Source organism: Ambystoma mexicanum, chromosome 1q (assembly GCF_040938575.1).
Source record: "Ambystoma mexicanum isolate Mex_15411 chromosome 1q, UKY_AmexF1_1, whole genome shotgun sequence".
Taxonomy (NCBI): Eukaryota; Metazoa; Chordata; class Amphibia; order Caudata; family Ambystomatidae; genus Ambystoma; species Ambystoma mexicanum.
Window position 1 is genome coordinate 1,555,830,344 of NC_090922.1, and position 10,896 is coordinate 1,555,841,239.

The following is a 10,896-nucleotide window of genomic DNA, read 5'->3' on the forward strand; positions in this document are numbered from 1 at the left end:
AGCCCCCTTTAAAGATGTGTTTACATCCATAGTCTCTACTAGCTTGCCATGCAAAAAAGGGTCTGTTAATGTAATTCTGAAATGTTTTTAGCATGATGCATAACGAGTTGGATGTTTGTGACACAGAATCTCCATAGAGGGGCCAGGGACGTCATTTAGGGGTCGCCAGAGGTCTCAACTGCGACCTCTGAGGTCTCCCTTGCGACCTCTGTGGTCTCCTTTGCGACCTCTAAAATAAAAACCCAAAAAAACAAACTTTTTTTAAATTATTTTTAATTGCAAGCTCCTGCACTGTGGTCAGCACCATGTGGCTATTTGATTCTGGAGTGGCTGACTTTCTTGTTCAGGCCCCTTAAAAACAAAAAAGAAGAAAAATAAGAACCTGAGTGCCACAAGTCTAACACTGTCAGCACTGACCCTAAATAAAGAAGAGTAGGAATACCAAATAATGTGTGTTTCTGGAATTCTATCCAATAATTGCTAGACTCATTAAAGGTTTATTTCAGGCACAGTTCAAGGAGTGAGTCACTGATTTAGTCTGTTCTTAAACGCCTCAACTCAGCCTTTCATCCTTCTGATGTATTCTTCCACAGCCCCACCCAAGTAACAAAATAGTCCCTCCTAAGCCTCATTTGGCTTGAGTCTTCATGCAGCATGGTCTGCCTCAGGTGAGTATGCAGCATGGTCTGCTTCAGGTAAGTTATCAATAATGAACCTGGCGCCCATGGCGCCAGGACTGACTTTATCTTTATGAGCCTGGCGCCATAGGTGCCAGGACTGTACCCAAACAGCCCCTAACTTGGGCTTTTGGGCATGCTCCAAGTGGCATGATGCCTGCTTCTGGGGCTGCTGGGCCTGGTCTGGTTTTCCGGGGGCAGGCATCATGACATCACACCCTACATCGGTTCAACACCCTAAATCAGCTCAACACTCTACATCCGCTCCATTCTATTATCCACTCACACAACCTACATCCGCACCACGACCTGCATCCGCACCACACTCTTATCTGCTCCATGCCTGTTAGGGAGAATTCTCTGTTTAGGCTGAATTTCCTAACCTAGTGAGTCCCCCGGCAGCTTTGCTGGATTTTTGGGGTTTATTTTTTTCTCCTGCCAAGAGTGAGACTCTTTTACCCTCACTCTTGGGCATGATTTGAGTGTGTTTCTTTGACTCTAGATGTGTTTAATGGGCTATGGGGTCTTTTACTCCATAGGGCTTCATGTGTTTTTGTGATGTGTGTTACACAGCACCCTCAGTGCAGTAACACAGGGATGTCATAGTGACCCCCCAGTATAGACTCCATACCCTGGAACTGCCTACTGTCTCCCAGGGCATGTAAAGTCACCATTGACTTTATTAGTCTTGAATTCTGAACAGAACCAGTACAAACCATCATATTGTGGACGTACTGGCTGGGGCAATTCGATTGCCCCGGGGTCTGTTAGTCGAGGGGGCACGTCTCCGTCCCCCCTGATTGAGTTTTGGCTGGTGGCAGTGGATACTACTTTTTATATTCAACCGCAAATATTTCTCTATGGGATTTTCCCATTGTTCGAGGCTACTATCTTTATTTATTTAATTACGATAGCCTCGAACATACCGCCGGTTTATTTAATTATTATTAATTCTCCAGTTGGTATTTTTTGCCAAAACTCGGTTCTAAAATGGCGTTTGTGTTCTCTTCTGTGACTCCAACCCAAGTCAAGCCCTTTGTTCCACTTTTTGGTGGGCTTCTCCACAGAAGCCCTCCAAAGTGGTGCCACTCTGGGGTACTTAGGAGGGGTGGAGGGGGATTTAGGCACCCTGGACTGAGTTGCCCAGGCAACTCAAGTCGCATTCCGTCCTGATTGGCCCAATGGTGAGCCGGCCGGCTCACCACTTAGCATGTTTGAGTGATAGCTAGGCTGAGTGAATGGGGATTTTCTGCATAAAAGCAGGGCTTTGGGGACTGGAACTTCAGAAGTCGCCACAGGACCTAAGAATCCGAAGAGGGAGAAGCTGAGCCGACCTGCCATGACGACACCACCGGTGGAGCCCTGCTGGACCGTCTCACCACTTTTCCCAACGACAGAGGAGATCTCCCGCCGGAGAGTCTTCTTCCTTTGACTGGTGGGGATAACCAGTTTCACTGTCTTTTCGCCTTCCCGAGGCATCTCGTGGCCGCCTTGCCTGTGCCAAGCACCCCGGCAACCGGAATATCACATTTTACCACGACCGCGAAATAAAGGGTAATACCTTTAACCGGAAAACTCCGCGGCTGGTTTCTTCCCTGGCAGTGCAACGACCTTCATCTTTCCTCCGAGCCGAGATCTTCTTTTCCCCTGGACGACGACGAGACTTGCACCCGCTGCCAAGAACAACTGCCACCGCTGGAGGATCCTTCCCACTTAAGGTACTGTGTCCCGCCCGGCTTCCCTTGCCACCGACTGTACGGGTTAGATTTAGTCCCCAGCTTTCGAACCTGGGTTAGCCTGGTACACCCTGGCTAAACTTTTCTGAGCCTCTCTAAACTCTTTTTCGAACTCTCTGCAAGACTTTCTAAGCCTAGTGTAACTGTGTGATCTTGGGTGAATTTGTGCTTTGCTCTCTCTAAGAGTGGGCCCAGCCAATGGACTTTGGCTCACAAGTGACTTTTGCTCTTCTGCCTTGCTAAAAGTGTTCCTAAATCTTAGAGTGGTGTATCTTCCCATATTCTGTCTTTTTCCCTCCCTTCTTCATAAACTTATTGGAGTCCCATCTATAGTTAAGCGCTCACCTCTGTATGGAAATAAGTGGTGTTAACTAAGACTTATCTGATAAGGAATAAGGGTTGTATATATTATAATAGTAACTTTGTTTAGAGTGTTTTACAATAAGAGTGCTGGAGTGTTTCAAACAGTGTGTTTTTAAATAAATAATTATATACTTTGATACCAAAGCTCTGGTCAGTGTTTACTTGTGCTATTGTGTCTGAGTGCCTATTGTGTATACTTTGCATACTGCCTAACTCTTCTTGAGGGAAGTCTGACTGCTCAGCCATAGCTACCAGGTAAATCTGGGTGGTACAGACTGCTACCAAGTGGGTTTACTGCAAACACCTGTAGTCCTAAATATTTTGCAGTGTTCCCAAAGGGAACTGCACAGGTTTCTGCCTAACAATGCCCTCACTCATTTTGCGCACTCATCCGCTCTACCCCCTCACCCGATCTACCCCCTCACCCGCTCTAGGCACTCATCACCTCTAGGCACTCATCCCCTCTAGGCATCCATCCCCTCTACGCACTCATCCCCTCTACGCACTCATCCCCTCTACGCACTCATCCGTTCTGCATAATCATCCGCTCTACACACTCATCTGCCCATCACACTCATCTGCTCAACGCACTTCATCCACTCGAATGACTTTGTTCGCTCCACTCACTTCATTCATTCATCCTGCATTATCGGTTCAACTCATCTCACTTGTCGTGCGCACTCGATCCGTTACGTGTTCTCCATCTGTCCCATGCACTAAACCCGTCTCATGTATTCAAATCGTCAATTCTGTACTTTCCATTTATACTATGCACTCATACATTCCATGTCATCTGTCTGTGTATTCATCCGTCTCCTGTATTCATTTTCCCTCCTCTTCTCTTTATTCATTTCTTCTATTTTGTTCCTTTCGTTCATTGCAATCATTACATCCATTTCATTAATTTCAGCCGCTTTACTGCTTTCGTACAATTTATTCTTTTTCAACTTCACTCCTTTGATCCACTTTACTCATTTTATTCTTATTGTCCTTTTAGTTTACACTAGAGGGTATTAGTTGTCGAATTCCCGCTTGGATCTTGATGTTGTTTTGTTTTTTGTTTTATTGTTATTTAAGATCTAGTATTTTTGTTTAGTCGAATTGTTGTTATCCATTTTATCCTTACGTCCACAAATGATCCTCTTGTCCATTACATTTATTTTGACAATTTCCTTAATTTCAGCCACTTTGCTGTTCTCGTCCAACATATTCATTTTATCTACTTCACAGGTTTGATTCTTTTTTACTCATTCTATTTTGTTTGTTCATTTTAGCTAACCAATAGATGTTATTTAGTTTTTGATTTCTCGCTTGGATCAAGATGCTGCGTTGCTATTTATGATCTAGTATTTGGTAAAGTCATTGAGATGCTGATATCCAGATTAAGTTAGTTTGAGTTCGGGGTCGGTTTTAAGGGAAGAGCCAAGTTTTCAGTAGTTTGCGGAAAGACATGAGGTCTTCCGTGAGTCGGATGTGGGGTGGGAGCGCGTTCCACAGCGTGGGGGCCATGGTTGAGAAAGATGATCCGTCTAACCTGACTGAGTTTGTTTTAGGTATGACTAGGAGGCTGGCTGAGCTTGTTCTTAGAGTATGTGGAAGGTGATAGGGTTTTAATTTGTCTTGCAGATATTGAGGTCCGGTTTTATGCAGTGCTCGGTGAGAAATGCATAATGTTTTGAAGGTCACCTTTTGGGCAACGGGAAGCCAATGCAGAGTTTTGAGGGCTGGGGAGATGTGGTCTCTCGGGCCAAGCGCTAGTAGCAGTTTGGCTGCTGCGTTTTGTGCTCTTTGTAGTTTAGTCGGTTGGTAAGCATGGACTCCGAGGTAGAGGGGGTTAGCGTAGTCCAGTCTTGATATAACAATTGATTGGACTGCAGAGAGTCTGTTGGGAAAGGAGAGGTATGGAAAAAAGCGCCTAAGAGTTTTAAGGTGGTAGTGGCAGGACTTTGAGACAGTGTTAACTTGGCGGAAGAGTGTTAGGCCAGAGTCTAGGGTGCATCCAAGGTTTTTTACTGAATTAGAGGGGGTCGGTGAGTTGCCCATGGCAGATGGCCAGGGGAGTGGGTGTGGAAGAAGTTTGGAGTTTCCACATACTATGATTTCGGTTTTGGAGGGGTTTAGCAAGCAGTGGTTTGTGGTCATCCAGAGCTCTATGTCGAGGAGGCAGGAGGTGAGGTCAGGTCGGCAGTTGGGTTTTGAGTTCAGGAGTTTTAGAACTAGTTGAGTGTCATCAGCGTAGTTGTAACACAGGATGTTGTGTAAACAAATTATTCGTGGGTGGGACTCCCGTGTCGACTGGTCGTTCTTGGGAGGAATAGGTGGAGAGTAGGGTTATTTGGTTCCTTTTTTTGAGGAAGGATGCTATCCATTTGAGAGCCGTTCCACAAATTCCTAAGGAGTGGAGGCGGTCAAGGTGGATCGCGTGATTGATTGTTGTTAGGGAGAATTCTCTGTTTAGGCTGAATTTCCTAACCTAGTGAGTCCCCCAGCAGCTTTGCTGGATTTTTGGGGTTTATTTTTTTCTCCTGCCAAGAGTGAGACTCTTTTACCCTCACTCTTGGGCATGATTTGAGTATGTTTCTTTGACTCTAGATGTGTTTAATGGGCTATGGGGTCTTTTACTCCATAGGGCTTCATGTGTTTTTGTGATGTGTGTTACACAGCACCCTCAGTGCAGTAACACAGGGGTGGCATAGTGACCCCACAATATAGACTCCATACCCTGGGACTGACTACTGTCTCCCAGGGCATGTAAAGTCACCATTGACTTTACTAGTCTCAAATTCTGAACAGAACCAGTACAAACCATCATATTGTGGACGTACTGGCTGGGGCAATTCGATTGCCTGGGGTCTGTTAGTCGAGGGGGCACGTCTCCGTCCCCCCTGATTGAGTTTTGGCTGGTGGCAGTGGACACTACTCTTTATATTCGACCGTGAATATATCTCTATGGGATTTCCCATTGTTCGAGGCTACCAACTTTAATTATTTAATTCCTATAGCCTCGAACATACCGCTGGTTTATTTATTTAATATTAATTGTCCGGTTGGTATTTTTTGCCAGAACTCGGTTCTAAAATGGCGTTTGTGTTCGCTTCTGTGACTCCAACCCAAGTTGAGCCCTTTGTTCCACTTTTTGGCGGGCTTCTCCACAGAAGCCCTCCAAAGTGGTGCCACTCTGTCTGGGGTACTTAGGAGGGGTGGAGGGGGATTTAGGCACCCTGGACTGAGTTGCCTAGGCAACTCAAGTCGCACTCCGTCCTGATTGGCCCAAGTGGTGAGCCGGCCGGCTCACCACTTAGCATGTTTGAGTGACAGCTAGGCTGAGTGAATGGGGGTTTTCTGCATAAAAGCAGGGCTTTGGGGACTGGAACTTTAGAAGTCGCCACAGGACCTAAGAATCCGACGAGGGAGAAGCTGAGCTGACCTGCTACGACGACACCACTGGTGGAGCTCTGCTGAACCGTCTCACCACTTTTCCCAACGACAGAGGAGATCTCCAGCCCGGAGAGTCTTCTTCCTTCGACTGGTGGGGATAACCAGTCTGCTTCCTTTTTCGCTTCCTGGAGCATCTCGTGGCCGCCTTGCCTGTGCCAAGCACCCCGGCAACCGGGATACCACGTTGTACCACTACCGCGACTCAAAGGGTAGTACCTTTAACCGGAAAACTCTGTGGCTGGTTTCTTCCCTGGCAGTGCTTCGACCTTCATCTTTCCTCCACGTCGAGATCTTCTCTTCCTCTGGAGGACGTCACGACTTGCACCCACTGCCAGGAACAACTGCCCCCGCTGGAGGATCCTTTCCAAATAAGGTACCGTGTTCTGCCAGGCTTCCCTTGCAACCGACTGTACGGGGTAGATTTAGCCCCCGGCTTTCAACCCTGGGTTAGCCTGGGACACCCTGGCTAAACTTTTCTGAGCCTAACTAAAATCTTTCTGAACTCCCTGCAAGACTTTTTAAGCCTGATGTCATTGTGTGATCTTGGGTGCATTTGTGCCCTGCTCTCTCCAAGAGTGGGCCCGGCCTATGGACTTTGGCTCACAAGTAACTTTTGACTTTCCTGTCTTGCTTAAGAGTTCCTAAGTATGAGTGTGGTGTATTTTCCTACATTCTGCCTTTTTCCCTCCCTTTTTCATTAACTTATTGGAGTGCCATCTATAGTTAAGCGCTCACCTCTGTCTGGAAATAAGTGGTGTTAACTAAGACTTGTCTGATAAGGAATAAGGGATGTATATATAATAATAGTAACTGTGTTTAGAGTGATTTACAATAATAGTGCTGGAGTGTTTCAATAAGTGTGTTTTTAAATAAATAATTATATACCTTGATACCAAAGCTCTGGTCAGTGTTTGCTTGTGCTATTGTGTCTGAGTGCCTATTGTGTATACTGTACATACTGCCTAACTCTTCTTGAGGGAAGTCTGACTGCTCAGCCACAGCTACCAGGTAAATCTGGGTGGTACAGGCTGCTACCAAGTGGGTTAACTGCCAAAACCTGTAGTCCTAAACCTTTTGCAGTAGTCCCCAAGGGAACTGCACAGGTTTATGCCTAACAATTGTGTCGAAGGCGGCAGATAGGTCAGTGTTAGGCAGAAACCTGTGCAGTTCCCTCTGGGACCACGGCAAAAGATTTAAGACTACAGGTGGTTGGCAGTAAACCCAATTGGTAGCAGTCTGTACCACCCAGATTTACCTGGAAGCTGTGGCTGAGCAGTCAGACTTCTCTCAAGAAGAGTTAGGCAGTATACAGCGTATTCACAATAGGTCAAAAGAACACGGTAGAACAAGCAAACACTGACCAGAGCTTGGTGTAAAAGAGATATAATTATTTATTTAAAAGCACATCTAATAAACACACTGGCACTAAGTTTTAAGCAGTTCAGAAACACAGTCACTAAAAGATATACACTCCCTTCAACGATTACTAGACAACTCTTAGTTAAAGCAACACTTATTTTCAGACAGCGGTGAGCGCTTAACGCAGATGACCCTCTATTTAATCAGTAAAAAAGGGAGAGAAAGGCAGAGCAAAGATAGAAACAGATCCCAACACTTTTAGAAGAACAGCATAGGAGGCAAAGGCAGGTTAAAACCGTAGAGTCAAAGTTCAAAAAGGCCGGACCCACTTTAAGAGGCTCCGGTCGAAATGTGTCCAAGGTCACATGGTTGAAAGTGCACAAAGAAGTCTCGCAAAAGGTTCGTAAAAGAGTTGGACCAAAGAAAGGGACCAGTTAGATGGTCAAGACGGCCAGCCCAGTCCAGAAGGTTAAGGGATTATTATTACCTTGTAGCAATCTTTAGAAAGGGAGGCCTGGCGGACACAATACCTTAGAATGGTGAGAACGCTCCAGCGGGGGCAGTTGTTCCTGGCAGCGGGTGCAAGTCGGTGCTTTGTCCGGGGGAAGAGAGGATCTCGTTGTGGAGGAAAACAGGAGTCCGTTGCACTGCCAGGGAAGAAACCAGCCGCGGAGTTCTCAACTAAAAGGAGCGGTCCTTTTATTCGCGGTACAGGGGTACGTGGCTATCCGGCTGCCGGGGTGCTTGGCACGGGCAATTCAACCACTAGACGTACTGGGATGTGAAGAAGAAAGCAAACCGGTTGTGCCCACCAGTCATGGGAAGAAGACTCTCCAGCAGGGAGATCTCCTCTGTCGTTGGGAAGTGGTGAGTCGATTCAGCAAGGCTCTACCGGTGGTGTCGTCGTAGCAGGTCGGCTCAGCTTCTCCCTCTTCAGGTTTTCAGGTCCTGTGGCGACTTCTGAAGTTCCAGTCCCCAAAGCCCTGCTTTTATGCAAGAAACCCCCATTCATTCAGCCTAGCTGTCAATCAGACATGCTAAGTGGTGATCGGGGTGGCTCACCACTTGGGCCAATCACACAAGAGTGCAACCTGAGTTGGCAAGACAACCTGGTCCAAGGTGCCTAAACCCCCTCCCATACCCCCTGTGGTACCCAGACAGCGTGGCACCACTTTGGAGGGCTTCTGTGCAGAAGCCCGCCATAAGTGGAACAAAGGGCTCGACCTTTGGTTTGGAGTTACAGAGGCGAACACAAACGCCATTTTAAAACCGAGTTTTGGCAGAAAATACCAACCGGTGAATTAATATTAAATAAATAAACTGGCGGTATGTTAGAGGCTATGTTAAAAAGTATTAGCCTCGAACAATGGGAAAATCCCATAGAGATATATTCGCGGTTGATATATAAAAAGTAGTATCCACTGCCACCAGCCAAAACCCGACGAAAGGGGGACGGGACAGTGCCCCCTCGAACAACAGACCCAGGGACAAACGAATTGTCCCTACCAGTACGCCCACAATATGATGGTTTGTACTGGTTCTGTTAGTAATTTGGGACTATCGTGCTGAGCAGGTGAGCGCTCCATAGCAGAAGATCCTCTGGGCCTTTTGGTCATTTTCTTTGCTTTTCTGTGCCCCCTTGGCCCGTGTGCAGCCCTCTCCTTCCCGACCCCTTGCTTCCCTATTCGCAGCCCGCGCGAGTTGAGGAAGCCCATCCGGGCACGCCGCCTATTTCTCGGGAGCCAACTGGGCCCCCAGGCCCTCCGAGCGTCCCTCTCCCACCCCGCACCCTCGTCCTGATTCCCGCTCCCCTCCCGCCTCCCAACCCGCCCATCCCCGCTCTGATTGGGCCGTGAGCCCTTCATCACTTGTCCTCCCAGGGCAGCCCTCTGCCCGGCAGCCCCAGCGGGGCCGCCTGGGTCTAGCGACCCATTCAGTGCACCCACTCCTCTTTCACTTCTGAGGAGCAGGTGAGTGTTCCCCCCCATGAGCGACCCCATTTGAGTGATTTTGGGGTTGATTTGCTCCCCCGGGCCCCGCGTTGCCCCGTGCTTTCCTGGCCTCCCCTTCCTGGTTTCTCCCTCGCTCGCCCCACGCCCATCAAGGTCCCGCTCCCGCCTCCCGACCCGCCCATCCCCTACCTTCATCACTGGTCCTCCCAGGGCAGCCCTCTGCCCGGCAGCCCCAGCGGCTAAGGGCCCCGAGGCCAAGGGCGGCTCCAACAGAGGCGGCTCCAGAAAGTGTCTGCAGGTGTCCGCAGGGGACGCCAAGGAAGCCAGCAACCAACAGACACCAACAAAAACCGTGAGTGTGGCATGGGTGGGGAGTAGAGCAATCACTCTACTCCAGAAAGTTCCTGCCACTCTAACTTACCTATCAATGGCCTAGACCGCTACAGACCCGCACCATGCATTATTAGAAAGATGTGACCACCAGCCCAAACCTATTAATGGCGGGACATCAAACACTGCCTGCAGTATAATGCTAACCATACCACGAGTGAACCACAAAGACTAGCCTTCGCCAAACCTAGACAGAAATATGATTGTTAGCATGGATTCTCAAGTTTTATGAATCCTAGCATGTCCACATTTGGATAGAATTGTGATTGTTAGCATGCCCACTCTCAGATGGAATTGTGAATACTGGCATGTCCACACCTAGATAGAATTGTGAATGTTAGCATGTCCACATTTGGATAGAATTGTGAATGTTAGCATGTCCACACTTGGATAGAATTGTTAATGTTAGCATGTCCACACTTAGACAGAATTGTGAATGTTGGCATGTCCACTCTTGGATGGAGTTGTGAATGTTAGCATGTCCACATTTGGATAGAATCATGAACGTTAGCATGTCCACACTTGGATAGAATTGTGAATGTTAGCATGTCCACACTTAGACAGAATTGTGAATGTTGGCATGCCCACTCTTAGATGGAGTTGTGAATGTTAGCATGTCCACATTTGGATAGAATTGTGAATGTTAGCATGTCCACACTTGGATAGAATTGTGAAAGTTAGCATGTCCACACTTGGATAGAATTGTGAATGTTGGCATGCCCACACTTAGACAGAATTGTGAATGTTGGCATGCCCACTCTTAGATGGAGTTGTGAATGTTAGCATGTCCACATTTGGATAGAATTGTGAAAGTTAGCATGTCCACACTTGGATAGAATTGTGAATGTTAGCATGTCCACACTTGGATAGAATTGTGAATGTTAGCATGTCCACACTTGGATAGAATTGTGAATGTTAGCATGTCCACACTTAGACAGAATTGTGAATGTTAGCATGTCCACACTTGGATAGAATTGTGAA